Source organism: Thermobia domestica, chromosome 6 (assembly GCF_964235325.1).
Source record: "Thermobia domestica chromosome 6, izTheDome1.hap1.1, whole genome shotgun sequence".
Taxonomy (NCBI): Eukaryota; Metazoa; Arthropoda; class Insecta; order Zygentoma; family Lepismatidae; genus Thermobia; species Thermobia domestica.
Window position 1 is genome coordinate 312,345,968 of NC_137459.1, and position 10,000 is coordinate 312,355,967.

A 10,000-nucleotide genomic window follows, 5' to 3' on the forward strand; every position below is an offset into this window, starting at 1 on the left:
TTCCCTGGAAGCATTTCGCATGGAGATAGGGAATAGAACGCGAAGAGCACCGCAGTTGCAGCGGTGTCCAGAGAGTCCCGATGGACCTTGAAAATCGGAGAGAGGGACACGTGGAGGTGTCGCGCCCGATCGTACCCATATCCGCAGCAGGTCTCCAAGGTGAAGAGCCTCTAGTCGATAGATTAATGTAGGTAAGGGAAGTCGGCAAATCCGATCCGTAACTTCGGGATAAGGATTGGCTCTGAGGATCGGGGCTAGTCGGGCTTGGTCGGGAAGTGGGTTGTTCGCTGACGTGCCGGGCCTGGGCGAGGTGACGGTCAAGGGTTACACCTTGTTCCTTAACCGAGTTCGGTCCCGTGCCTTGGCCTCCCACGGATCTTCCTTGCTGGGAGCGCCGGGCTACGGCTCGGTGTCTTGTCGGCTGCCATTCAACGATCAACTCAGAACTGGCACGGACCGGGGGAATCCGACTGTCTAATTAAAACAAAGCATTGCGATGGCCCTAACGGGTGTTGACGCAATGTGATTTCTGCCCAGTGCTCTGAATGTCAACGTGAAGAAATTCAAGCAAGCGCGGGTAAACGGCGGGAGTAACTATGACTCTCTTAAGAGGATGATAGTGAAGATAAAGGAATTAATCTGCTTGTTGACGACCATTTGGATGAGAACAAAAGTTGGGAGAAGGAAATCGATAATGAGAAGAACGTTGATTTCTGTAAAAGTAATAAGGACAAGGGTGAGGAGAGGTTGGCTGAAGATGAAGCAGGGGACGGAGAATCGGTGGATAAATTAAATCTAGAAAAGAAGGATGACTCTCTGAAGGAAGGGACTATTATGGAAGAAAAAGTAATTTACATAGGTACTAATGAAACTGGCAATGGTGAAAGCTTATATATACCAGAAAACGGAATACAAGAACAAGAAAATGAACTTAATTTTAAGGACCAAAAGCAAATAACAGACCTAACAATGATCTGGAATCTGGAGGAGGAACTATTGAACTTGGAAATCGAGAATCGAACGACAACTCGAATTTATCAGGCTAGTAATCAGATTCAAAGAAGATGGAGTAGTTTTACTCCACTTAAACGGAGGTTGGATAAGCAAACAAAGATAGGAAGGGAAACTACTAATCGACTGAGTCTTGATGACTATTTTATAAATGAGGAAAATAAACTTGATGAACTTCTAAAATCGCTGATGCAAAGAAAAATTGAGAATGAGGAACTCAAAATAAAACAACTGAAGGAAAATATTTATAATGAGAAGATAACCGAAAATTATTGGACAGACAGTCAAATAAACCAAGCACAGGACAGATTTACTCGTCTATTAAACTATGGCGGTGATTTTCCAACCTTGGATTTCGGATCTTTGCTGGGAACACAAGAGGAATTGGAAAATTTAGTTGCAACCCCCAATCTGGTAAAAGAATCAATGCAGACTAATGTAATAAATAATGTAGTAAAGAACAACATAAAAGATGGAAACCAAATGATAAATATTGATGAAATGTCTAGAATAATGGATAGTCAAATGTCTATCATTAATGAGGACTTAACGGAAACGAGTAATATGGAGGATTCTTTGTGGAGAATCTATGAAGAAATTCGAAATGTGCGTGAGGGAATCAAAATGGCGAATATTACAATAATTGATAATATAAATGAAAGAATAGTAAATGAAATGAAAAAGAATAGAAAGGAAAGAAATGAAAAGTTGAAAAATAACAGAACTGAGAAGCAATTAAATAAGAAATATGTCTCAACTGAACATACTAAAAGAAAAATGAGTATCTACGCAACAACACAAAGATTATTTAAAATAAATCCTGCCACTCTTGCTAATAGAGTAGTGGATAATAATATAAATGAGTTAATGGATGATCCAAAAATGAAACCTAGTGATCAAGAAATAAAAGATCTTTACAACGAACTTTGGGGAAGAAATGGCGATTGTAGGCTTACCTTTGCTAGTAAAACTGTTAAAGAGGAACTTAGGAAGCAGGTGATAGAACCAATTGATGTCAAGGAGGTTGAAAAAAAAATAAAGAAGATGAAAAACAATTGTGCACCTGGTCCAGACGGAATTACCAAAAATGACATAAAAGAAAACCGGGTTATAGAAGTCCTAACGGAATTTTTTAATTTAATATTGGACTTCGAGAGGATACCGAACTCATGGAGACATAATAAAACAACATTAATCCCGAAAAAAGGTGATTTGAAGAACGTCAAGAATTGGCGACCAATAACGATCAGTTCTATGTTAATGAGAGTCTTTGGTGCAGTGCTCGAAGAACGCTTACGTAAATGCATGAACTACAATGAGCGTCAAAAGGGCTTTACAAAAAATGAAAGTACCGGTGACAACTGTTTTATTTTTAATCAGGTACTATATGATAGCAAAAAAAGGAATGGACTTTTCGTGGCGGGGATAGATGTATCGAAAGCATTTGATACAATCCCACACGAAGCAATAATTAGGGTACTTGAATGCAGAGGATGCCCAGGAAAGATGGTTAATCTTGTTAGAGATATATATTCTAATATTACAACGGAAATTAAGGGGCAGCAAAGTATACAGGTCAATATCTTAAGAGGGATCAAGCAGGGAGATCCCTTAAGCCCTTTATTATTTAATCTTGTTTTTGACGATCTCATTGTAGATCTACAAAATATGCGGAATGGTTACCAGGTAGGAGAACAGCAAATCTCCGTTCTCGCTTACGCGGACGACATTATCATCCTGGACAAAAGTGAAGAGATGGATTTAGTACTTTCATATCTCGATAATTTAAATATGAAATTATCGGTTGAAAAATGCTATGCTTTTGGGATCCACTCTAGTAACAAAACTTGGTGTTCCGTGAAATTCCAATTAAGAGCTAAAGGTGATGAAATTAAAATTTTAGGAGTTAATGAACCCTTTGATTACTTGGGTTGCACCTTTACGATAAATGAAGGACTTAGCAATAAATTTACTATTGGTAAAATAAAAGACATAATAAATAGGGTACAAAAACTTAAACTTAAACCAAGACAGAAAATAGATTTGATGTTTCAATATATAATGCCCAAATTCTATTATTCTTTTGTGAATGCCATGGTCTCTGGCAATTTCTTAATTTGTATTGACCAAATTCTTAGAAATATGGTCAAAAGAATGCTCCATTTGAACCATTTTGTGACGAATTCATTGCTTTATGCAAGGAAAAGAGATGGGGGTCTAGGACTACCCAAAATTCAAAATATCATTTTGTTGTCAATGTTAAAAATGGGTAACAAGTGGAGTAAAAGTAAAGATTTAATAGTGACATCGTTGTACTTTAGGAATAGAATAGATGTCTTCTTACAAAGAAAAGCCAGAATCCTTGGCATCCATTGGCCAACAAATGTAAAAACCTTAACTAAGAAAAAAGTGGAATTAAAGAAGAAAGAACATGAAGGATGGATTAAATGCAAATTTCAAGGGAAAGGGGTTGAATATTTTAAGGATGATCGATGTAATAATGAACCGCTGTTTAACAGCTCTCTTCTAACAGAATCCAGGTTCATAGATTTTTTGAAAATACGATCTAATACGGTCGGGACAAAGATTGCCCTAGCCCAGGTTAGTAAAACTGAAAATGTGCTATGTAGGAGATGTCAAACCAAAAATGAAACCTTAGCTCATGTCATGTGTGAATGTTTTGGTAATAAAGGAAAAATAATACATAGGCACAATGAATTAGTAAATTTTGTTAAAGAAGAGTGTAGAGAAAAGGGTTATCAAATAGTGTACGAACCTGAGATTGAAATTGAGGGAGAAAAACTAAAACCGGATCTAATTGTAAAAAAAGGTGCAAGGGCATTTGTTGTTGATGTAACTGTCAGATTTGAGCAGGATAATTTTTTGGAGACTGCTAGAGAAGAAAAAATTAAAAAGTATGATAGGTTAAATAATGTAATTAAAAATAAAATAAAGGTAGAGGAGGTTGAGGTTGTGCCTATTGTGGTTGGTGCTAGAGGGTGTATTCCTAAATTGACGAATAAAGAACTAAAAAAAATAGGTATTACTAAAAAGTCGGTAATTCAAACAATGGTATTGTCAACAATTAGAAGCGGAATTGAGATGGTTAATTCGCATTTGGATTATCAATAAAGATGCTTTGGACATAGATGGATTTTATATCAATTTAGAAACGTTTAAAGGATTGTTAATATTTATTATTTTTATTGATTGTTTTGTGAATGTACAACTTAGGAAGAATAAAATAAAAAAAAATAAATAAAATTCAGAATAGTAAAAAGAAAACAAGGGATAAGAAATAAAAATTATTAAGGTTGTTACTTTTTACCGCTTCTAATGTCATGAATTTTATGACTATTAATTTATATGATGATATATTGGTTTGAATACTTTCATGTTTTAATGTAAATTAATATGAATCAAGACTAAACTATTTTAGTGTTATATTAAATTGTAAACCGGTATGAGTCATTGTATAGAAGGTATGACTATGACTCTATTTTATGAGTCAATTTATTACTGTATGTGTTATATTGGTATGATTTACTGTATAGAAATTATGACCATGACTCTATTTTATGAGTCTATTTATAATTGTCGATTTTTTTTTGTTACATTGTATTTGTTAACAATCACTATTGAAATTAATTTTGTAATGTTAATATGTTACTCTTTTATAGAGGAAGGCAATAAATGCATTTAAATAGCCAAATGCCTCGTCATCTAATTAGTGACGCGCATGAATGGATTAACGAGATTCCCACTGTCCCTATCTACTTATAGGGGGAAGAAGACCAGAGTCTTCGTCTTCCAAGAGAGAGCAGGTATCGTAAGCAGGTGGGGTGTAGGTTTCGCACTGCCCTACCCAAGGTTCGTGTGCGTGAGAGCACTGAGCGATTTTGCTTAAACCTAATCTTTAGAAGGAGTACTTTGTTGGGTGTGGGTTTCGCACCGCCCAATCTGGTGAATCCTTTGCTGGGAGGCGAGACTTCAGCACGCTATCCACGTCCCCGTCGGTTCCTCTGGGCAACAGCTGTAAGGCCACAGCTAGCAAAGCGATAGCGTCCCAATTGGGATATTTAGTTGTAGATAGGAGGGAATCCATCCACAACAGAGGGAAGGCCTAGCAAATCAAGGATGGCACCCTCAAAGGGGAAGCCAGAGGAGAAGGGGAGGAAGACCCGAGCCACTGGTAAGGAGTCTCCCAAACCCAACCCGAAGGTGAACCCGGCTGCCAACGAAAGTGGCGGCAGCACCAGTGCTCCAAAGAAAGACTTGGAGAGCAAGCCAATGGCTACAAGGCAGCCACCGAGCAGGCAACCCGAGCATCCTCTCAATGACAGCAATGTCAGCGAGAGTGGCTCGGAGGTAAGTACTTCCTCGTCGGGTTCTGAACCGGAGGAAGTGCAAAGTGTTCCTAACACCCACCGTCTGCTCATGGAGAGCGCGGAATTTATAGATTCCACTCTCAAAGTGGGAGAAAGAGTGACTGAGAAGGCCATGCGTCGCCTAAAGGACAGGCTGATTCAATGGGCCATTGAACGGGGCAGGCTCCTGGGGAAGATCGAGCAACTTCAGGTCATGAACCAGGAGCTAACGCTCAAATTGGTTACTCAACCGAAGGAGAGCCAACCTCAACCTGTGTCTTTTGCACAGGTTGCTGCCCGGGCTGTCTCAAACGTGCAGGGACAGTCCACAAGGGCAAAACCAGTGGCGCAGCCGCGACATGAGGTATTCATCAAGCCAAAAGCTGATGAAACCCCCAAGGACATCAGGAAGACCCTGACGCAGGTACTTAATCCTGCGAAAGATGCAATAAAGATCAGAGCGGTGAGGAACGCAGGTAACAGCGTGGTCATTGAGACTGAATCGGCATCAGACCTGAAAAAGATCCAGGGCAATCAAGAACTCTCGGCGAAGCTTAGGGTTGAGCTTCCGAAAAAACGGGATCCACTGGTCATCATTTATGATGTACCGGAGGGCAAAAGTTCCGAGGAACTCATAGAAGAGGTGCACAGCCAGAACTTCGGTGATGACTTGCCCCTCTCTGAGTTTAAAAAGAACTTCAGGCCGAGGTTCAAGGCTGGACCGAAGGGAAAGCCAACAGCTCATCACGTGGTCGAGGTCTCGGCCAAAATGCGGAATCACCTGCTGGTCCGAAAGCGCATCTTTATGGGTTTTCAGTCCATGGCAGTCAAGGATTTCCTTGTCGTGCCTCAGTGCTACAAGTGTCGGGACCTAGGTCACGTCACTAGGCACTGTAGGTCGGAGCAGGTATGCTCCCATTGCGGTGTCAAAGACCACAAAAAGGAAGCATGTCCTCGCAAGGACCGTGAAGCCACTTGCATCCCATGTAAGAGGCGTAAGCGAACTTGCTCCGGGAAAGACAAGGAATGCGCCACGTACAAAGTCCTGTTGCAAAGGATAGTCGATCACACCGACTATGGGCTGTAATTTGGCTAATACGGCAACACAACTGGTAAATCGAGTGGTCGGAGCATGTAATACCTACAAGGTATTACAATTGAACGCAATGCGATCCAAAACAGTTATGTATGAGGTCCGCAAACTTGCGGAAGACATGTCGCTAGACATCGTCGCTCTGCAAGAACCCTATTCAGTGAATGGGAAATTATCGGCCTTGCCTATCACGGCACAGGTAGCGATAAAAGGACAGCAGCCAAAAGCTGCACTCGTACTGCTGAACCGGAGTCTTCGGATGACGGTGGTCTCACAATTGTCGGATGAGCACACTATCTGCGCTGAGGTGCAGAGCCCGCAAGGGACGATTATTCTAGTGTGCATGTACTTTAAGTTCAGCCATCCCATTGAACCGTTCCTAGACATGGTGCGGGAGATACTAGCTGTATTTCCCAGAAGGCAGGTAGTCATCATGTCTGATGCCAATGCCAAGTCTCCCCTCTGGTACTCTCGAGTGCTGGACAACAGGGGGGAATTGGTAGAAGAGCTCATCCATGAGTTTCGGCTGACTGTGGCAAACAGGCCTAGTCACGTTCCCACCTATTCTAATAGAATGGGAGCAACTGGGAACATTGACATTACCCTAGTCAACGAACCGGCCATCGGCGTGGTACAAGACTGGAAGGTGCATGACGCTATCACGCATAGCGACTACAATGTGGTTACTCTCGTACTGACAATTGAAAGGAATGGAGTCCAAGGGGCAGAAGTTCCTGCGAGGCCAAAATACAACCCTAGGCTCCTCAACTGGGAGTTGCTTAGGGATGTGCTGGATCTGACTCACGTCATGGGACACACGGTAGACGAGTCAGCTCGCAGACTACAAGAAGCCATTGTGAATGCTATTGAACGCAGCCAGCAGCCACCTCACCCGCTGGGTATAGCATCCATGCCCTACTGGACGCGACGCCTTTCAAGGCTACAAGCGACCAGCAGAAGGGAGAGGAAGCGGTACCAGTCTGCACCAGACCCGGACGTCCGACGGGACAGACTAGCAAGGTATAGGGCGGCGAAGAGGGCCTTTGAAAAAGCACTCAACGTTGCAAGGGCTGCCTCATGGGAGAAGTACGTCCAGAGCAATCTGGAAACGGATCCCTGGGGTGTACCTTATAAAATTGTCAGCAGAAAGATTCGAGCACCGGAGGTCACGCAAACCCTCCAAAAAAATGCTAACGCGCTCACGGAGGGAGGGCAGGAAACGGGAGAACTTCTGCTCAAGGTTCTCCTCCCGGATGACAATCCGGAGGAGGACGATGCAGACCAAAGAAGGATGCGAGATGAAGCCAACAACGACTATGACGCTGAAGAGGACATTCCCATGTTCTCGGAGGCAGAAGTAAAGGAGGCAATCTCAGGGCTGCGGTCCGGAAGGGCTGCAGGTCCAGACGGGATAAGGCCCGAAGTTGTAAAGCAATGTTCTAATGAACTTGCTGGCCCGTTGACAACCTTATACAATGCATGTCTGGAACAAAGGAGAGTGCCTGCTATCTGGAAGAATGCAGAAATGGTAGTATTCAGTAAGGGCGAGGATAAGGATCCTCAAGATCCTAAATCGTACAGGCCAATTTCCCTACTAAATGTACTTGGAAAAGTACAAGAAAAGTTGCTTATCCGGAGGTTGACTCTGCACCGCCAGAGAACTGGGATGGTTGCCAATCAGTACGGTTTCCGATCTCGGAAATCAACTGAGGACGCAATAAACCATGCGCTCAGGGTGATCAAGGAGTCTCCAACGAAATATACCATAGGTATATTCGTTGACATTTCTGGGGCCTTCGATAATCTCTGGTGGCCAACCCTCTTCGGGCGCCTCAGGGAGATGCGTTGCCCTAAGAACTTGTATGAGACGTTCCGAGATTACTGCAGGAACAGGAACACGTGGTTCCAGATCGGAGATGTTATCATCTCCAAAACCTGCACCAAGGGCTGTCCCCAGGGATCTGTGTGCGGACCAGCATTCTGGGACGTAGCGACTGAACCACTCCTAACGCAGATTCTGGGAATGCCGGAAACAATTGATCTCGTGGCATTCGCAGATGACTTGCTCGTACTCACGGGGGGAGACTCCCGCAGAGATATTGAGGCAAAGGGAAATGCTATCTTAGCAAGACTTGATGCCTGGTGTAGCAGGAATAAGTTGACTGTTTCAGTCAACAAGACGGTTTATATGCTATTTGGGGAAAGGCTCCTTCGGGATCCAATCCTCAAGCTCGGCAGACAGACCATCAAGAGGGTAAAACATACAAAATACCTCGGAGTGATTCTAGATGAATCACTCAACATGCAGAAGCATATTGAGTATTCCTGCAACCGAGCAAGTAGCATAGCACAGAGGATCCTCTCTCTAGGAGGAAGGAAGTTCCAACTCCAACCCAGCCACGTCAAAGTGTACAATGACACCTTGTGGACCGCGGTGCTAGCATATTGCGCTAGCGCCTGGGCACATCGGCTTGTCGTGCGCGATGGCAACATCCGAAAGGTAAACAGAGTGCAACGCTCGATCCTTATGCGATTGAGTGGAGCATATAGGACGACCCCCGGGAATGCACTCTGTGTAATTCTGGGAATAGTCCCTGTACATCTGAGGATACTCGAACGAGCTGCTAACTACTGGATTAGGAAGAATCTTCCCGAGAAGACAGTGGATATACTCGGCCGTCTGTGCCTTACAAAGGCAGAGACTAAAGCCCGGGTAGTGAGCGGCTGGCAGGCGGAATGGGATGATTCCGATAAGGGAAGGAGAACCCATGACGTGCTCCCGGATGTGGCTGAAAGACTGCAAATGGGATATATGCGCCCAGGGAAAGGCCTTGTACATTTTGTAACAGGACACGGTCCGTACAATGCTAAGCTTTATCAATTGGGCTTGGCTAGAGCGCCACAGTGTGATTGCGGGCGTGCCCCGGGCACGCCTGAACATACTGTAATCGAGTGCGCGCTTGTTCAGCAGGTACAACCGGCTGAGCGAGCAAGATTGCTGCATATACCGCTGAGGGACGCCTTGCGTACTGAAGCGTTATGTGGCGACTTGGGAAGGCTCACCACCGCAGTGTCTTCCTTCTATAAGGAACGGTACTGCGAGCTTCTCAGAGAGAGGCGTGGAATTCTCCCACAGGTACACAATGGAATTGACGAGCGTCTGCAGCAGGAGTAAAACCTTGTAAATAGTGTAAATATCGTGTACCAAACGAACTCCAACTCGGAGGGATCCGGATGACGAGCTCCTACGCACAGCAGAAAACTGACAAGGAATGCTTGCATTCCGCTAAGGAAAGGACTACCCGAGTCTTCTTCCTCCCCCAAACCCTGCCAGGGGATGAGGGATTCCCAAGGGTCTCCCGCCGACTCCCAAATGGGAAACTAACGCGTCCCATTGGGTCTGGTAGCGTACGTGGTACCTCAACACGGTAAAAAGTGAGGTAGCCCTCTGGGCGACCCTACCGGGGGAGAGCAGCGGTCAAGGCCCTTCTCCCAAACGGCGACCTACACGTGCTGTTGGGTCCGGGAA

General features: G+C 44.0%; 1 pseudogene; it reads left to right on the forward strand.

The window, feature by feature from the left end:
• LOC145688675 (large subunit ribosomal RNA) overlaps window positions 1-10,000 on the forward strand; it is a 14,101-nt pseudogene that overhangs the window by 2,157 nt on the left and 1,944 nt on the right.